Consider the following 20,212-nt stretch of genomic DNA (forward strand, 5'->3'; position numbering starts at 1 on the left):
CACAATGGTGGCAGGGCCATGTGGCCAGCAGTGGAAACATGGCAATTCCCTGACATGGAACCTAGACAAAAACAACTTCTAGGTGTTGTGAGATCCTGCAGGAATCTTTGAATTAGTGGGACCTGTTGGCAATGATAACTATGAGCAGCAGTTTTTCTGCTGGTCAGAGAAAATGAGGAAATGAGAATGTGTGAGGGAAAACAACATGGCAGCATCAAGGTCAGTGGGAAAAAAAAGAGGGGGAGGAGGTGCTCAAAGCGTAGGAGCTGAGACTCCTCTGCAGGCTGTTATGAGGACTGTGGTGAAACAAACTGTCCTCCTGTAGTGCATGAAGTCCATGGGGGATGCAGAGATCCACACACAGCCTGTGTGAAAAGCACTCGCACCAGAGCAGGGGGATGCCAGAGAAAGCTGTGATCCAGTGGGAGACCTGAATCAAGAGACAGGGCCCCTGCTTCCAAACTAGAACAGTCTATCCTTAGAGAACTGCACCCCATGGACGAGTCACCCATGCCACAACAATTTTGGGAAGACTTTTTGCCTGTGGGAGGGACCCCACAGCACAGCAGAGGAAAGACTCCTCTCCCTGAGTGAACAGAAGATTTCGAGTGATGAACTGGCCAAAACCCCTATGCCCTGTCTTCCTGTGCTGTCAGTGGGAAGGAGGCTGGGGGAAAAAAAGGTGTTTTAAAGGCTTATTTAACTTCTCATTATCCCCTTCTGACTGTTAATAATAAATTTACCTTATGTCTTTTAATTTGAACCTGTTTTGCCCTTAGAGTGTTTTTGTCCCAGTCCTTAGCTCAACTCGTGAGCCCTTCATAATTGTTTTTTCCTCTCCTCTGCCCAACTATAGCAGAAGAGAGTGAGTGAATGACTTTTGCAGGTGCCTGACATTTGGCCAATATCAAACCACGACATACTGTATTCTGTTTGGTTACATGCTGTGCTGTGCTGTGCTGTGCTTTTTACTAAGAAGACTTTGCTTCCTCTGCTGCAATATATAAACAAAAGTAAAGGCAAAGAGATGCAAGAGAAGAAGTAATATTTGAGCAGCCAATGCTGCTCTGGAAACTCCAAGGCTCCCTGCCTCATTACCCTGCTCCCCAATAGATGCACAGGCCTGACAGAGTGATGCAATTTCTGACTGCCACTGAAGCCACTCCAACCCCCCCCCCCCCCCCGCCCCCCAGAATATATCAAGTGCTGTCTTGGGATACAGACTGAAATATCAGTCCTGACGCATTTGAAATCAAACATCTGAAATTACTGGGCATATTTGGTTATCATTACACCTATGTCTTCCTCCCTTTTCTATTACATCAGGTTAACACCACCTGTTTTAGAGAGAAGTTGTATTTATTGATACAATCAATATTCCTCATAAAGCTCTCAGGCATACTGAGTGTTTTACAAGAGACATACATAGTACTTGGCAACTTTCATTAAAAAGTTAATATATGGGTAGCAGGGTTTGCTATTGTGTCATTAATAAGGTTCCATTGCACTTTGCATAAGGGAGAAAAGAAGGAGTGTTCTAATGTACACTGACTGGGGTGGGTGCATGGCCAGTGTCTGGGGACTGAAACTGCAGAGGCAAGTTCCTGTGCATTCTGGCTTTGCCATGTTAGTTCTGGTCTCCTGCTGAGTGCCCCTCTTCCTTTTGCAGTCATACATGTGGGTATGAGGCTGTCCAGCCATGGATATACATATGGACACAACAAACTTGCAAATTTTAGTTTCAGATATCAAAAGAAAAAACCTCAAAAAACCAGCAAAGCACTGAAAAAAATAAAACACAACCTTTACAATTATACTTACCTTTGGTCATTCCCAGTGTTCACTCTCTTCCTCTGTAAGTTTTCCCTCATCTTGTTCTTCTTGCTAATCTTCATAACTTTCTTCTCCTTTTGTGCTACTGTTTCCATCCTTCTAGCCTGTCATTGTGCCATTCTCTTCTTTGTTCCCTCAAGCCTAACCACTGCCCTATGTTTTCCTATCTTCCCTTCCTTCTTTTGCCTCCTCCTTCCTCTCACATTCTGTTTCTTCCCAGCTCTTGCATTTTTCCTGTACACAGGGATAAGTCATTACAAGCATAGGAGATTTCTCTTCCTTGCAGATCAGCACTAAATGCCAATAACACTAACAAGAAATAATTTCAGGGGAAAAAGTTGTTTCCCTTTCCACAATGTTGGAGCACATTCACTGTAAGAAGAAAGTTTGGATAATTTAATGATTCACTTTTCATTGTAAAATTGCAAATAGTGATATTCAGAAATGCATAACTCTCAGATCAGTGTGTATAGTAGCAAAAAGCAAACTATAAATTTTACTTTCTCCAAAATTTACATCCTTAAGTCAAAATCTGTGTTATGATGAAGTCTCCTGATGGAAGCCATTGGTAAATATTAGCATAGGCAAAATATCCAGTACTGTTGTTGCCTCTGACGATTTGATATCAAAGAGAGACACAGATAAAATTGGAATGTTTTCAAAAGGTAGAGAAAATACAAGGTCAGCTTGGAACAGAACATTAACATGTGTGTAAGTATGCATAATTTACATTGAATATACACATATGTTAAGTGCTCCCCTAAAGTTTAGGGTTTTAAAGAAACTTTCTGACATTGGCATCTTCTGTGCAGGATGATTTCAGCAGAGAAAATATGAAATTAAATAAGATAGGCAAGAATATTGAAGATGGAAGAAATCTCTCCTAGTACTGAAAAGGTTTGGAATAAAAATGACAAATCTGGAAGCATCAGAGATTAATGGTTTTTAATACCCATAGTTCTCTCTCCTCCCCAAATAATAAAACCTCACAAAATGTGAGCCAGTTTTAGATATAACAATAGGGTAATAAAAGAAAACAGCAGTTTGACGAATGTCTTATCTCTAGAATATACATCAAGAAATAAAACTAAGTGAAACTATATGGAAAGACATTGGTAAAGAAAGTAATTTTACAACAGTAAGTACGGAAATGTCAATGAAGAGAGAAGGTCAGCATATATACAAAAGTGAAAAATTACAATACAAAGCAATACATGCGAACAAAAATGCTGCAGAGAATGAAGGTACAAATGTAGATTCAAATATAGTGTACCACAGTAAACATCCACTGATCACTGGTTTAAAATGCTGTATCCAAAGTCTAGATCAAGAGTTTGAGCTACCGACTGTCTTAGAATCCAGGGTTTTTATAAAATGAATAGTAAAACTCTGGGAGACATTTGTGATGCAGGAAGAGGCCTCTTAAGAATACTTCTGATACCACAGTGTATCTCAAGCATCCTGTATTCCATTTGTTCCTGGCCCATCAGTTTAACTCTTTCCTAGCTTCCTCTCTTCCCTCGGCTTTTCAGATATTTGAGAAGGGTTTGTGCTTGGATCCATCCTCCTGTGCTCTCCAAAGCCTGCTTGAGTTAATGAAAGACTGGGAAGAAAATACCATATAACAAATAAGGAGTTCTTTCTCAGCAGCAAGGGAAAGGGTATTTTCATTTGCTTTTGTTTTAATTACTTCTGCAGTATTTGTCATGAGTTCTTCCTTTTAGGAAAGGAGTCATGATTAATGTATTTGTTAACTACACACATTCTAGAAGGCACAGAAATACATTGCTAATTATTTGAAATATTTATTGCAAACTCAAGGGCATGGTTACTGTGGGTGTTCGAGCTAAGCTAATTGCTTTGCAGTTTTCAGAACTAGGTTCTTGTGAACTAGGTTCTTGTAAAAGACATAATTCTGAAAACCAGAAATATATTTAAATGGGCTAACTTGAAACAGTGTACCTGAAGATTTGGAAGAAGTTCTCCAAATGCTATGTAGGGTTTTGTGACTTGGTAAGCAGTTTCAGTTCCCAGATAAGTGTAAGGCAGGGGGCTTGCAATGAGTCAGCTGAAGAAGTGAGTCAGTTAAACCTGAAGAATCACTGAAAGATGCCATTTAAAAGAAACCAAACTTTTCTGGCTGTAAGGAACCTTTATCGGTCTAGTGTCTACATAAACCAGCACCCATGTGTGTTTTCTCTGGCCTAATAAAATGGGTGGCATCTGAAAGCAGTGCGATGGGTCTTGGACAGATAGAACCAGTGAAGGGCAACCCCATGGACGTAGAAAGTGTTGAGGGAGAAAGGCTGAGGGCAGTGGTAGGTGTTGCAATAAATCTGACTGAGATAACTGGGTGGGTTATGGAGGAAAGGAGCAGGGTTAGAAGCCCTGGATGAGTATGCTCATGTATAGTCATCAGTCTAACACCAGTGAGTCCAGCTTTTGAAATAGGCAGGATGCTAATGGGAGCCCTTTGCAGGTGTATGCTGGTTATTTTGTAATTTTGTATTTTGGGAAATAAATGTAAGCTCTGGGAAAGGGGCCCTTTATCAAGCACACCTCCAGAAGTGTTGGCTTTTCATTCCTAGGAGGTTCTGCTCAATTATTTCATTTTCCTTCTTACAGTATCTTTCTCAGCTCTAAGTGTTGCAATAAAATGAATGTCACTTCTTCTGTGAGACAATGGAGGTCTTCAGACAGCTCAAGTTTTGTTAAAAACCAGACAATTTTCCACCACAAAAGGAGAAGGTATCTCCAATGGGCATGATGTTTTCTCCTTCTCCTCATGTACCACCTCTGGATGCCAGTGTCTTGTGCTGCAGTGGGGCAGGGGGATACCAGCCCTGCAGAAAAGGGAGACAGAAAATGCAAAAAGGTAGAGCTCCATCAGCTTTACTTAGCAGCAGCAAGAACACACACCAGGCAAACTCACTGTTTCAGGCTTGCAGTACAGGCACTTCTCATGTCATTCTACCTCTCCCATGACTTGAGGGAAGACACAGGCCCTTTGGACAAACTTAAGAAATATTGCAGTGACATGCTCCACCCTTGGGCTGCCTCTGGTGGGACCGAAGGCAGGGTGGAAGGATGATAATGTGACAACAGATATTCTTGTGCCATATAGACTTCCATTCTGATAGAAAAGGTAAGCAGTAAGAAGCCTCACAAGTTCATAGGTTCATCATGGCTCATTCCTCCTTTCCTTTCTTGTGGCTGCATATACTTATTTTGTCACTGATACCTGCATGTCCCCTCATTCCAGCTGGGTGTTCAGGGCAGGAATTTCTCTTGTCAGAGAGGGTGGCTGAGTGACATATGGATGTCATAGGGGCTGAAAGGGGTAGTTAATCCTTTCAGTCTGTTCCCTGATGCCAGGAATCAATGTGGCAGCTTAAAAAGCACACTGTCATCTTGGTGGCTCTTTGACAAAAGTAGCTCTTCTTCTTTCATATTTACTTTTCCACTGTGGCTGGGTCAGCAAAACATGAGTTTCTCTTTTTCACAGAGTGTCTTTGCAGAGCAGCTTCTCTGGGCCAGATGTCAGCCCTGATAGGATGTGGACCTCAAAACCAAACCATGAGGTTTGGTTCACTAGAGGCAGGACCTTGGCCAACCATATTGCATTGTGAATTTTCCCTTGGCACAGCCTAGCTGCCTTGAAGACTGGGACAAACAGAAGAATGAAAATTAATCTAATTTGGTCCAAAAATATAAACCATAAAATTCTCCAATGCTTCTCAGACCCACAATGATAAACCATCCACAGAAAAACATCTTGCTCCAGAAGTACTGGAACTAATGAATCCTGATTTCCTACAGATTTGTGTTCTGTGGGTTGACTGACTTGTGTGGTCTAAGAAGATGTATGCTTTTTGGGTGGCTGGAGAATGTGTGAGGTCTCTCTCTGCATGGATTTGTTGCTTTCTCATAAGGTGTGTTCACAGTATGCTTTCTCCAAATCTAGGCAATAGATTTGGGATGACTGTCTTTAGCCAGCTGCTTATTGTTAGAGGCTTCTGAGAATGTATCTTTATTGGCCAGTAGATTCAAATGCCATTCGAAGGGAACACAAGCATTGTATAAGCCTTGCTTCTACAATGGAAGGCAATGGGGATAAACAGCTATTGTTCTCCCTCTGCCCTCTGCTCCACACTGTCCTCTGTCTTTCCTGGTCCAGCTGCCTTTGTCTCTTCTCAGGAATGGATACACCCCGTAGGCTATAGGGAAGCAACATCTTTCCTGTTTTATTCCATCATTTCCAGTGAACCTGCCCTGATACTACCACCTTCATCCTTGTCTCTCCTATAACTCTGTTTCAGAAAAGAACTAGGTTCAGGAAATATTCACTTGCTGCTAAGAGAAGTGATCCCTGTGGAAGGTCAGACAGGCTTATCCATGTTGTAGTGATACCAGCCAAAATCTGTTCTCTGCAGGTAAGAAACAACTTGCTGTGTAGTCCAGGGTCAGATTTGACAGCTGGAACCATTGTATTGAATATGTTTCTTAATAAAATGAAAAAATGCCCGATTATATTTTAATGTTGATTCACATATTGAGTTTGGTAGGTGTTAGATAAGAACAAAAGCACCCCTGCTTTCAATGCATGCCTTTGCCCAGTGGGATGGTGACTGTAAGGTCAGCTGCAGAATGACAAGAGCAACACACACCAATGCACAATTAAGAATCTTGTATCCAACAAGGCTGAAAGATCTCATTTGAAAAAAATTTTCCACTGATCAAGCACTGTCAGTTTTTCATACTACATATTGGATGCTCAAAAAAGATGTAGTGTTGATATGTTTCTCCTTTATGACCTCTGAATTAAGTGCTCTAACTGCTCTCAAGCCACTTGCAGGTGGGCTGGGTGTTTTTAATTTCATTTATTTTCACTTCAGTGATAAATAACGCTATCTGAGTAGGTTATTTCACATTTTCTGATTTTAAGGAACACTGTCTTTGCAGAAATACTGGCAATTCCCTTTCCAAAGCTAGTTGACAACCAGAATTTGCCACCTTTAGAAAGCACAACTGTATAAGAATATTTCAAGTTTGCTTGGGAATAAAAGAATCAATAGTTCAGAAAGGTACCTATGACATTTTCAATTTGTAAATCATCTAGGTTATTCTTTAGAATTTTCTAGATGCATCAAGGAGCTCTTTGTGCTCCTGAGGAACCAGTGATTCCTGAAGTCCCCCATGCTATCCCTTTCTGGTAAGAGTCCTATGGGAAGTCCAGGAAGTCTCCAAAACTTACATTGAAGAATAAGAAACTGAGGCGGGCTTCAGAGGAGCCGCCCCAAGTTATCTGAAAATCAGGTATTCCCACAGGATAGTTTGATTTTGCCATAGCAACATTCACTAAATTGAACCAGTTCAGTCATCAAACTTCCCCCTCCCTTCTTCTCTCAGGAGCTCCCCAGAAGCATTCCCCGGCACCCCAGGCTCTGGCTCTCCTTCTCTCGGCCAAAGCAGATAAAACCTTCCGTTCCCCAGCCAAATCCGAGCTCGACGGCGGCGGGCATGGGCTCGGGACTCCTCCTCATCCTGCGGGGCTCCTCTAGGTGGGGCAGGCGAGTTTTCGCAGAGAGCGGAGCCCGCTCCGGCGCCCGCGGCTCTGCCGAACTTCCCAGCGGAGAGCGAGGGAAGGAGAAGTTGCGAGCGGACCGCGGGGCCGTGGGCTGACGCTCCGAGGTGTTTGGGCTCGCTGGGACCCAGCTGGGGACATTCATGACAAACTCTGCGAGCGGAGGAGACGCGCGCTGGCACCTGTGAGAGCCCGAGCGAGCGGGACCCTGTGCCCTGTGCCCGCCGGAGCGGCTGCGGGCATCCTGCTCTCTGTGCCCTGTGCCTGCCGGAGCGGCTGCGGGCATCCCGCTCCCTGTGCCTGCCGGAGAGGCTGCGGGAATCCTGCTCTCTGTGTGCCCTGTGCCCGCCGGAGCGGCTGCGGGCATCCCGCTCTGTGTGCCCGCCGGAGCGGCTGCGGGAATCCTGCTCTCTGTGTGCCCTGTGCCTGCCGGAGCAGCTGCGGGCATCCCGCTCCCTGTGCCCGCCGGAGCAGCCCTTCTCCGGGCTTCGGAGGCCGTGAGCCCGTCTGTGCAAGGTAGGCTCCCGTCGAGTTCGTCGCCTGCCTCTCCCCAGAGCCAGCGTGCCTCTGGTACAGGATCCACACTGTCACGGGGATGTCACTGAGGGCTGTGGCTGGATATCGTGTTGGGTTTAAGCTTCGTTTGAAAGAGGTCTACCATCCAGAGAGTTTCTCTGCTGCTAGCACAGGACTAAAGAACTGCTTTTTCTGTGAATTCTAGGAAGTAACTGCAGTTCCTGGTAGTACCTTTGGTTAGAAGTTAGTTTCTTCACACAGAATGCGTGGTAGACTTTTTTATTATTAGAAGTACTGATGTTCTGACTGGTTTCTAAACTCTAGAGGATCCAGTGTGTTTTTATTTCAATGGAAGAATAAATTTCTCCAGAGAATATTGGAACTGCTTTTTTGAGTTTTGTGTTAACATTGCAAACTAATTTGCATGTATTTTTTACACTGCTGCTATACTTTTGAAGTCCCAACCACTGCTGTAAAATATCACAGTATTGATAGTGTTGTGGCTGACTGCATACACATGTGAATACATGTTCATAGCATTCTGATTTTGATTTTCCCTGCTTCCACAATCTCTCTGTGAAAGGGTACTCTGAGACTGAGGTCCAGAGAGGAAAGCAGGCTGCTGCCCACACTGAGAAGTAGCTGGGCAGAGTGGTGCTGCATACCTGCTCCAGGCACAGGACTCAGTAGCCATACATGGTGCCAAAGTAGATTTGAAATGCCCAGCTATGCCTGGGGGAGGAGAGCTCCTCTGGGACTGCAGAACCTGCTCCAATGGTGAAGTGGCCTCTGTGAACCTTGCAGACTCTGAAAGATTGTCATTTATACTGAGTTGGATGGTTTTAGCTGCTGCTGCTGCCACGGCCAGAGCACTGATACTGTGTATTAGTAAAAGTGCAGCTAGACACTAATATGCCTAAGAGAAAAGGTGTTTTCATTTTTACAACCAGTGAAGCTTTATATATTGTATGAAAGGGCAATGGATGGCACTTAGGGTCTGTCCCCCATGGGGTGAGATCCTCATCAATAGCGCAACAATGCCAAGGAGCTTAGTGACCAGCACCTCCTTGGGTTACCACCCTAAACCTCTCTACGTGCCTCAAACTACAAGGAAAACTTTCACAGTTTTGGCTGCTTTTCATTGAGTAGACAAGGCCAATGGCCATGCTGCCCCTCCTCTACAGCAGAGGTGGGAGTTGATGTTGTGTGCTGCAGTTTCGAATGATAGGTCTTGAAATGTTTTGGGCAAATGGTGGAAATCTCTGGAAGCTCTATGGGAAAAATCATGGAAGATTGCAAATTTTAAAAGGAAATTAATGGGACTGTGCAAAGCAGGGCCAAACCAAATTACTATTATCAGGATTACTCAGTTCTTTGTTCTTCTTTCTTTCTTTTCACTTCGTACAACTTAGGCATTTCTTCAGAAATGCCTAAGTTGTACAAAGTGAAAAGAAAGGAAGTTTGGGTATCCTCTATTGAAGACCAATACTAATAAGAAATCAATTGATAAATTGAAAAAGACAAGAACTATCAAATAAAGGAAATATATTGAGCAGCAGCAAGTTGGCTCCACACCACTCAGTGGGAACAATTCCACCTTCAGGTAACCTCCTGTGAACCCATTTTCACTGGAGATCATTGACAATGGTGAAACTGTTACCAGAGCTTAGCCCAGTTCTTTTGGTTGGTAGGGCACAGCATAGCTGTGTTCTGTTTGCAATAATGTAGTCTGACCACAAGAAAGAGCTCAGATGAGAATGTGCCCAGAAAAAGCCAGCAGGCTTTTTTTTTTTAGAACATAGATAGCTTTTGCAGAAAACCACTGGCATAAATAGACTGATTTTTCTCTATTACAGCTAGATGAAAAACATGTGATGCTTTAATTTTTCACATAGGATTGTGAGATGGTCATTTTCAAGGCATCATACTGAATTGTGTGCCATGGAAATCATCTCACTGAAAATGTTGAACTGAATGCAATTTTACCATAGCACTGTTAAGAATTCCCCTGAAAATTACTTCACGTGGAACATTTCAACTTTATGTGTTAAGGTGGCATTTCTTAGAGGACTGAAATATTTTAATGGAGTCTAAAGTTTCTAACTGAACCCATATAGCTGTGCTATAAATGATTCAAGTCTCAGTTTTCAAGAAATAGCAGCATAAGCTTTTGAAGATTAGATTAATATTAAGATAATGTTTTTCTCATGTTGTCATCAATGGAGGAATTCCCCTCTAATATCATCAACAGAGTTGTTTCCTTTAACCATGCTAGGATGCAACTGGGTCTCAGATCATATCTATGCTACTTCTCTTTTCAGCAAAAAGGTAGATAAATTGCAATGTGAACTACTGCCTATAGCAGAATAACCAGAGAGGTGCCAGCATAGCCCCGCCCTACATGAGTCATTGGTGTGAAGCTGAGTGTAGACCAGCCTTTCCATTGACTCCTGTAAAATGTATCTAATTTCTCCTTCTGATTATTCTGAAAGCAGGCCTTTACTGCCTTCTGGTGCCCTCCTGGCCCTTAAGACCCAGTATATATTTTATGATGCCATAGAAGGTAACAGGTACCCCTTTTTACTCAACAGGTCCTGAAGCAGCAGCTTTTGTTGCAGAAAACCCTTCTTTCCTAACATGTAGAAAAGTTCTGGCTGGTGTGTCAATAGGTCAGGGAGGTATTTACAAAAACAGAGACACTTTCTTGTCATGTATATTCCAAGAAGGTAAGTCCCTGTAAAGATTTAGATTATTACTGAACAAGGATGGAATTGTAATGTGTAAGACTGTCCACCTTGGCAAAGTGTAACTGACCTCTGCCAATGGTCAATTTATGGACCAAGTGTTCAACTATACTTGTCCCAGAAAACTAAGAACCTTCATACAGCGAAGACTAGAACATACAAATATTATTTGGAGGCCAAGTAACTTGCTGTTCCTTTGTTTGATTTATCATTCATCCAATTCTATTACAAATGGATAAGATTCTGGGCCAATGCAGTCAATGGCAAAACTCCCACAAGGGTTGTGTGCTCAGCTCTTGCTGGCTCTTTGGCTACATCCAGTGATCAAACGCTGTTTCCTGATTTATATTAACTTTGCACACATTTCTTCTGACTTGACGTAGATCAGCTTTTTCAGTTTCTTTCCACTGGGGAAATCAGAACAAAAGTCGAGAGGACGTTATTTTCAAATTCAGAAGGAGTCCATTAGAAACAAAAGAATAAAAGATAAACAAAAATGACTTAAAAAGCATTATCTGCTATTGTCTTATGAAGAAGTTAAAGCTTTGCCAGTGGATTTTCAAATCTCTGTGGAGATGGAGTCAGAGCCACATCCTCCTGATCTGACGCAAGCAAGTGCTAGTTTTGAAATGTCAGAAGTGTCATTCTGTGAAGTTAAGCCACAATGTTTGAACTGAATCACTCACCATGAATCTAGCAACAGGTTTTACATTGCCACATTACCATAATGTCTGACCATCTGCAGTGCAAAATCAATAGCTAAGTCCCTGGTGTATTTCACAGAATTTCTGGCATTCTTTTTTAGAGACTGTTCTGCAGAGCTGAGATTTTTTTTTTATTTGGTGCCTTAAATTTTTCCTGTTTGCTTTTTGGGAGGAGATGGCTGGTAAGAGTTTATGTAGCAGAAGGGACTGCCAGAGCTGTATAAGTTTTATTAGCAGAAAGACTTTTTGAGAAGGTTGATGTTGTCCCATTCCCTGTCCCACAAGGAACCTCTCCAGCAGTTGGTGGTATCTCAGCTGATCTTTGCTTTACTTGTTGTGCATAGGAAGCTAGGAGGGTCTCAATGGCCTGACTATTCAGGGTCCTGTTCTGATAATAAAATGTGCATGGTATACTGTGTTTTGAGAATGTTACTTTGATACAATCAATGGCTATGGGTGAATCGGGGAGAAAAAGCAAAAGTGTTCAGATAACTTAATTAGATTATACTTGCAGCATCCTGAATGTTGATGGACCGAGAGACCCTTTTGATTTTCAAGATCAATCTAGTTGCTACTCTTCAGTATCCAGCTCTTCCCAACCAATCCTCAGTGAGATACCAACTCCTTACTGGAGCTTGGCATAGAAAAATCCATTACTTCCAGTTTCTTTCTGTCTTTGTCTCTGCTGTGCAAGTGCTGATGATGCACATTCCCTGAAGATCATCTCAATGAGCCTCTGGTTCTTTGGGCTTTGCAGCCAGGAAAGATATGGTGCTGCAAAACTTAGCTGCATCCAAGCCCAAACCAGCTCTTTAGTAAGAAGGAACCCAGGAATAATTCACCCTTTTCCCTACTCCACATGCATATGAAGACTAGGCCTTATCCTCTGTACAGCAACATAACAGCATGGGGACCAAAGCAGAAACATATGGACAAATAATGAGAGAGCTTTAATTCTGACAGTGCATCCATCTCTTCCTCTGGATATATCACAAACAAAAACTACTGAAGTGCCAGTTAAGCAGCACACAATTATTTGCAGATTGTCAGAATTTTGCATTTCATTTGAAGCAAGAACCATTTTATTAGTTCAGGATTAGATATTTGTAATTATCCAGGCTAGAAGGATGCATTCCTAGGACATGCTCCATTTTTCTTTTGGAACTCTATACACACTCCACTTCTTGGGAGAAGGATCAGGGAGGAAAAAAGATCTGTGCAGTAATTGCTGATAAATTGAGGCTTTTTAGAACTTGGTTTCTGTCACTGAAAAGAAGAAAACTAAAAGAACCTGTACATCTATATCACACATCTTGGAAGAGAAACACTGGGACTGCAAAAATATGAGGAACAGATGATATCAAAGGCTAAAATAGAGAGAGTCTATTTTAGAGAGAATAGAGAGAATACCTGGTGCTGGTTTATAGCCTGCTCTCATTAGGAGCTATGAAACAGTCGACATCCTCAAACATGAGGGACTTCAGTTTACCTCTTATAACAAAGCAAAACTTGAAATTACCATCCTTAAGTAACATTTGTCTTCCTATTGGAGTCCACAAAAACTAGAAAGGCTGGGGACATGTTCTCTTTTTGTCACTCGGGATTTTGCCATTTCTTCTCTCGGTGGGTCGCTGTGACAATGTGTCCCCTGAGTTGGGCACATTTGTACTTACAAACATAGGAAAGAATGATCTGTGGGCTGCCACCCATACAGTGGTACGTGACAGGGGCCAAGTGAAGCAGCAGCACCTTCAACTGGCCACCCCCTTTCTGTCTGAGTGTTTGCCACCTGCACAGCAGGCATGGCTCAATGGCTTGTGGGCTCACCTCCAGGCCACGGGAGTTTATGGGCTGGCGTGAAGTCTGGCAGTCTGAAGCTGGTTTCATGAAGCATCCAGTTTTGCCAGCTGCAGGAGGGTAAAAATTTCCAAGAGAGGGACAGAGCGCACAGCTGAGGGCAGTAACTATCTCAGCTGTCACCATTTATTCCATCACCAAGTCTGTGTCAACACCCTCCAAGAGAGACAAATGTAAAACTGAGTATCCAGGCATTGTGGGGCACAGATTTATTTCATTAAATTCAAATACTTCCCTGTGATGAGTCTTGTCTTTAAATTTTCCATACAGAAAAAGCATGTGCTAATATATTGCCAGTTGGAGGGGTATATTTTCTGTGCATGTGTAGATCCAGTTGGTTTCTTTGGGGAGTAAAATACAAAGCAAAAAGCCATTGTTCTTGTCTTGCTTTCAATTTTCAAAAATTGCCAGTTCTTATAAGCAGACCAAAACAGATAACAGATGGCACTGGCTAGCAACAAGGAAACCTAAATGCAAATATTTTATGGTATATGAAGAACATCTCTGATGTGGTAGGGTTATGTTTTTTATCATGGTTTCTAACCAGTTGTGAGAAAAATCCATTACTAGCACTTTGTTGTATTTAAATGGATGTGAAAGGTGCAAAATATTCATCTGGTGACCAAATTATATAATGGTAATAAATTAAAAAAAACAAACAAAAAACCCCCAACCTGATAAAATGAAGGTAAAGGGACTCGATATACTTGCCAATAAAGCCAACAGGAGACTCTCCAGTCATGTCAGCAGATATCCAACCTGCCTGTCAATTTCTGATTTTCTTGCAAGATCCCCATGTACACAGGCTACACTGCAAAAGAGAAATAAAGGGTGCTTGTCTGTGAGTGCTTTCCTGGCTCAAGTGATCAGTCAGTGGTTTTCACAGACAACAAAGTCAGGCACCAGGCAGGGTCTCTCAGAGAAAGCAGCAGGTCCAGCATGTCAGCCTTACAGGTGCCTTGCACCCCTGCTCTCCCAGACCTGGATACCTTCACAATGACCAAGGAGCCACAGCTGGGCTGAACTACAGGAGTGTGCCCAGTATAGTGCAGGTCTCCCAGAGCTTGCAATAGCTGTTTCTAATTTAGCTTTGGTGGAAGTCAGACTAAACAAACAAATGGGTACCTCTGCTGCAAATATCTATGCATGGGGAAACACCAGGAGCAACTTTGAGGAGGCAGTGAGTGGTGCCCTTGGGGGTACAGCACATGGGAGAGGCACGTCCACATGTAGATGAGACATCTGCTTGCAGCTTGATGAGTGTACATATTTTCCACTCACTCCTGCCCACAATGTCACCTCTACCTCCCCTTTTAAATTGCAGCCCCCACAGCAGGGAAAGGCACCACAGGTTAAAAAAACCTAAAACTCCACCAACTTCTCTTTCCAACCAAGAGTGAAACTCCTCTTCTAGCAAATGAGTATCAGATCCAAACCCTAGAATGATCCCTAGAAGGGATCTGAGCAGCTGGGAAGTTGAGATCTAATGTCTTGGGTGAGATTGCAATTAAATGCCTTTTTTCCTGCAGAAATGGGTGCTTGCCAAATCTCTGGTGTAACACAGAACACTTGCTTCTCATGCTGCAGAGCTCGAAGATATCAGACCTTCTATGTACAGCAGCAGATAAATGCACTCAAAATGACAGAGCAATTTCTCATATTTACTCTCTTTGTCTCTACCCCCAGTGTCTGTAGAGGCAGATCCATGGCACTGAGCACAGTCTTACCTTGTTGGTAGAAGGTTAAATGATCCCTGATTTTTTTTTACTAGAAAATGAGTCTGTTGATGTGGTGCTGGTCAAACACTGACAGAAATTTGAGAGAGCGGTGAAGCTCACTTGTTCATTGATGCTCCATTCATAAGTTATGTGCCTTAGTAAGTTACTTTGCTAGTAAAATACCTTTTTCCTAGCCCTTTGCCCATTTAACACTGAACTATGCCTATAGAGAGCATCAGAGCATCACGAGTTTTCTTCATCACATGTATAAAATTCAATTTCTCTTTGAAGTCTTTCTTAATACTCTTGTGTTCAAGTAAAGCTGTCATTGAGTTCACTGAGGTTTGCCCATGCAAGGAGCAAAGGCTCTGTCCCCTTGGGATTGCACAAGCCATTTTCTAGTAATTTGTCTGCTAAGGTGACAGATTTCCTTATTATAGCACTGAAAACAGGAACTTCACAGTCTTCTAACAGAAATGACTTTATGTATTTTATGAAACTGAGCCAAAGGCACTGCTCTTGTCAGCTGGAGTTGGTGGCTGTTTGGTTGGTCTGGACATGAGAATTATCTACTTCCCCTTCCTCTTTTTTTGTTTTTGTTAATGAAGGCTTTATACCTGACTAAAATACATAGCTGTGTTTTTCCCTTCAGGTCATGTTATCGGAAGCTTTGAGTTGGGGGTGGGAGTAAAAAAGTTCACTTACTAAGTAAGATTAAAGAAATTAAAGGCTAAGGCTCATATTTAATTTTCCCTTGTAGATGTAATTTTTCATGCAGTGACAGCATCAGAACCTTTTCAAGTTTTATAGCTATTTCACATTTGGCAGAAACAACAGGAAACCATCTGTAGCAAAGCAGGACTGTTGTAAGCATAATATTCAGTAATGAAAAAAAAGATTAAAAGAAAACACTGTTATCTTTATGTGATAGCTTTGAAGGGGCAAAGAGCATTTGCTACTAACTTAATAAAAATTTTCTAGATGAGTCAGCCATGGAAAAAAATTATTATTTCAGCAGAAGGAATAAATCCAATAAGAAATTTGACTTTTGGTTTCTTGTTGAGATTTCCATGATGACTGTAAAGATGCTTGTGGTGAGGAAACTTTATGTGCCTGTCTACTGTAAATTGTAACTTACAATGGTGGAGCTTATAAGCACACAAAACTTCAAATAGTCACATTGTCCCACAAATGGCAAGCAAGCTATTCATACTCTTAAGCTTTAACTCCAGGCCTGAAAGCCTTTTCTAGACCAGGGAAATAAAAATAAATTGTGGAGATTTAGACAGCTTGTACTGTCCTCTGTTCCCATCTGACAGGATGTGTTCGTTCTTGCTTTACTATGTTTTCTACGCTGGAAAGGAGACTCCCAGACTGGAAAAGTGTATACTCATTGCTTGCAGGTAAAAAATACTTTTTGCTGAAACTTTTTTTATTAATTGAGGTGTGACATCCCAAGGCTGCACTAAATACCTCTGAAGACCATGGTCAGTCCTGTAAAGTTGTTACATTGCAAATATCCTTTTCAGAATGTCCATTAAAGAAAGGGAAAGAATAGTTTTTTCAGGTGTGTTCTAAAATTTAGCCTGGGCTAAACCTGTCTGTAATTTCTTTGTCACTGACTGTGTTTCACATTTTTATAATCAGACCTAGTTTTAAGATAGCATTTCACCATGCAAAAGTCAAAATGTGTCAGGGAACTGCAATATCTTGTTATTATTAATGTCTTAAATTATAGCTAGACACCCTGTTTTTCCAGTTTTTGAGGCAAGTTATGAAGGCTTTTTTTTTTTTTTTAGCGCTGAGCTGATGAGACATTAAAGGTTTCTTTTTCAAATAGTTTGGCTGTTGGGTTGCTCCTTTCACTCACACCTGCCCCTTGACTTAGAAATTGTCTCCGCCTCTTCTGCATCAAACACTGAATTTACATAGGCACAAAGAAAGTGTGGAAGGCCAACAGCTCGCACCGTCATTAAGATGAGAATGCAGGAAGAACAAAGCAGCACAATGGTAAGAGAAATCTAACAATACCCTGCCTCGCTGCAGTCTGACTAACCAGGGCTTTCCCACAGGAGGGAACGGTGCTGAGGATACTGCAGGATCAGCAGATGCATGCAGGGCTGCTGGCAGTGACTAAGCCAGCAACAGAGAGGGAGTCGAAGTTCTAGACATGAGTCAAGTTTTGAACTTGTTGTGGTTTGTAGCGGCTCGAAAGGCTTTGTATGGCATCGCTGCAAGAGTCTGTGACTGCAAAGAGATGGGCTTACAGCTGGTAGAGCCACTGGCTGCCTTGGAAGGGAGTGCTTGCTTTCAACAAAGCACTGCAGTTGAGCTCAACATCCACAGCACAGCCTTGGCATTATTTTCATGCCTTTACAAAAGTGCTCTGGCTTATTAATTCAGTAAGATCTTGCTAATTATGCAAGCCTCCCTGGAGAATTTCAGAGATGCTCATAAGAAGCATCATAAAATTATTTCTTAAAATATATGTGACAAAAATAAGACAAAAGCAGTGGAATGATACATGCGTTTAGCAGCTAAAGTAAAAACTAAAAATTTTCTGTATGCATGTCTTTTTCCTGGAATTCTAAAATGCAGAAGGAAAGAAAATGAGAGGAAAGCATGATGTCTGGATTTGTTTTGTTTCTTCAGAACTTTCTGTTCGTGCCATTTTAAAACAGTTTGGCATAAAGACTTGAGTGGGAAGACTTGAGATGCTGCCTCAGTCCTGATGTTGTCAGTGGTTTTGCCATTTATTTTAACAAAATGTTGATGTACTTTTATATGCTGTTGCCTGTGCCTATGTCAGAGATGGATTAAAATTTAAAGGCACAATTGCTGCACAAGCTGCTGAAACTGTATGAGTTTAATCAAAAGGAGTGAAAGACATCTGCTTTTCCCATTGCAAAGCCAAGTGCAAAGACATTGCTAACAGCTCAAGTTTCCCAGAAATACATGCAGAAGCTGCTCTCTGTAGTATTTTCCCCACCATTACTAATTTTAGATGGATTAATCTAACAAGAGGTGCACACAGACCTTTGCTTATCGTCATAGGTATGTTGACTTTCACAGAACAAATGCAAACTCATAAACAATTCTGCTCAACTCTGCAATATTTTTCATCTGGAGTTTTTATGCTTTTTTGTATATATAGATAAAGCACTTTTCCTTAATCACAGAAGAGCAATTAGTGCTGGGTGTGTGAAAAGTGCACAGAATAACAGGCACTCTCAGAGTCTTTGATCAGCAGCACTCTGAAGTGAGAAGCAGACACTTTCTGTTAGATCATCTTCAAGGACTTAATCCCAAGGAGGAACTTGGATGCCTAGCAGACAAGTCACCTCACATGCTAAGTCTGAAACTTAGATACTGAGAAATCTTGCTTGCCTCCTCTTCACCGCAGAGGTGCCTACATACCTCAACACCCACGTTTGCATCCAGTGAGTTCCTTGCATGCCTGAACGTGTGCTTCTGGACATGCTTTACCTGGCTTGGCCTGTGCTGGATGAACAGACCCACATGCCACACTTCAAGTCCTGCCACTGAGCATGGTCACACTGTTACACGCTCAGGGAGCTCAGGTGGGAGATCTGGACTCAACGTGCTTCTCGGTCTGTGAAGACTTTAGCTGTTTTACTCAGAGCAGTGTCCCCAGCCCCAGCTCTTCTGCATTCCAAAAGGGGTGTCTGCCTGTCTATTCCTTTTGCTTTTTTAACTGTTACATTTTCCTAGGCATAAGTGACAATTTGGAGAGCAAAAGAAAAAATAATGCTGCCACATGGTGGCTAGGGTGTCCACACACACCTGCCAAAGTGTGTGGAGATGTAGGCTCTGGGTAATAATATAAGAGATCTAAATTTAGCTCGGAGTAAGAACTGTAGCCCAGTTTCCAAACCCTGACCCAGGTGGTGCCCCAGTCACTAGGTTTGGAAGTCATGTGAGTGAGTGAAAAAGAGACAAAAACTGTCTCATGCAAAACAGAAAAGCTGCAATAGGAGGGAGCTGGACAAAGAGGGAGCCTGTATAGCCACGCTGCCTGGCCAGGGGCTCTGAACAGCTCCCTCTCTATGGAGCCACCCAGCCAGCTCCCAGCCACTTAGAAGGAAGATTTACAAAACTGTGTTCAAACAAAGGAGGATCCTGGCAGGTGGAGGTGTTTGGCCTTGTGTTGCCCTGTAGATGATGGGGGTATTAAGTGCAAAGATATGAAGCAGTGGTAGGAGAAGTTCCATAGGCTGGAATTTGGGGTGAGTCTGGAGGACTGTATGGCCAAGCCTTGTCAGGTTTCTAAGCCCTGCCAGGGTCATGGCCAAGGCATTTTGAAGATTTCTGTTTTGAGGTGTCCCTTCTGAGACTCTGGCTGTAGCAAGGATGCTGCCACCTTCTGTGTCTGCTGTGCAGCACTGAGTCCATTATGGCACTGTTCCTGCTATGAATCTGGCCTGATCCCCAGTCAAGAAGGAAACTTTCCTGGGAAAAATGCTGGACATTAGTCCAGGCTAGTTAAAGTCAAAGACAGCTAAGAGGCAAATAGCTCCATGAACACTAGCAAGCATGAAGAATGATTTCTGATTTTCAGTGTCTTGTGGCCAGCTCCAGATGAAGCTCTTCTCACTGGGACATTTGCAAAGACCTTGCTGCCATGTGCATTTGTCAGTGGCTCACAAGGCACCCTTGTCACATGCTGTTGTGCACCATGAAACCTCTGGGGTCCCCAGGGGAAAGGGGCTGGAGGTGCCCATTTAAGCTGTGGAAGTGTGTGGGAAATTGCTTCATGGCCACACAAAGCCCATTTGCTTTGGAATCCACTTAAAGTTTGGGTAAATACAACCAGTTTAAAAAAACCAAAACCACAAAGTAGCCCTGCTGCTAATATCCAATAAGCCCATAGCTTTGGCACTCTCTTGAGATGCAGGTGTTGGAAATTCAGCTCCCTGTTCCAAATTAAATAGAGGGAGTATTTGATGTCATCCCATTTTACTCAAAGTGTGTCATACACCTGCACCAATAAATTGATCTGTGGAAAACATATACTCCTCTGAAATGTGCTAACCATACCCTGTGATCAAGCCTTTAGTCCTTATTAAAGTTACAGGAATACATTTTAATCTGTTAAAGAATAATTATTCAGAGTGCAAGCAGAGAATACAGCAGAGATTTAGGAGAAAGATGTTGCAGGGCAGACTTCAGTGAAGGGGTAATAGGTGGTATCAATGTGGTCATCTTAGGTTTGTATTTCCAGGCTTTTGAGTGGCT

General features: G+C 42.4%; 1 protein-coding gene across 1 annotated transcript in view; it reads left to right on the plus strand.

The window, feature by feature from the left end:
• The first annotated feature begins 7,812 nt into the window (after positions 1-7,812).
• EDAR (ectodysplasin A receptor) overlaps positions 7,813-20,212 on the plus strand; it is a 71,854-nt gene continuing 59,454 nt past the window's right edge. The window contains exon 1 of the mRNA XM_077174694.1: positions 7,813-7,933. The gene's annotated coding sequence lies outside the window, so the exon portion shown is untranslated. The remainder of the gene's footprint in view (positions 7,934-20,212) is intronic.

Source organism: Agelaius phoeniceus, chromosome 2, assembly GCF_051311805.1.
Source record: "Agelaius phoeniceus isolate bAgePho1 chromosome 2, bAgePho1.hap1, whole genome shotgun sequence".
Taxonomy (NCBI): domain Eukaryota; kingdom Metazoa; phylum Chordata; class Aves; order Passeriformes; family Icteridae; genus Agelaius; species Agelaius phoeniceus.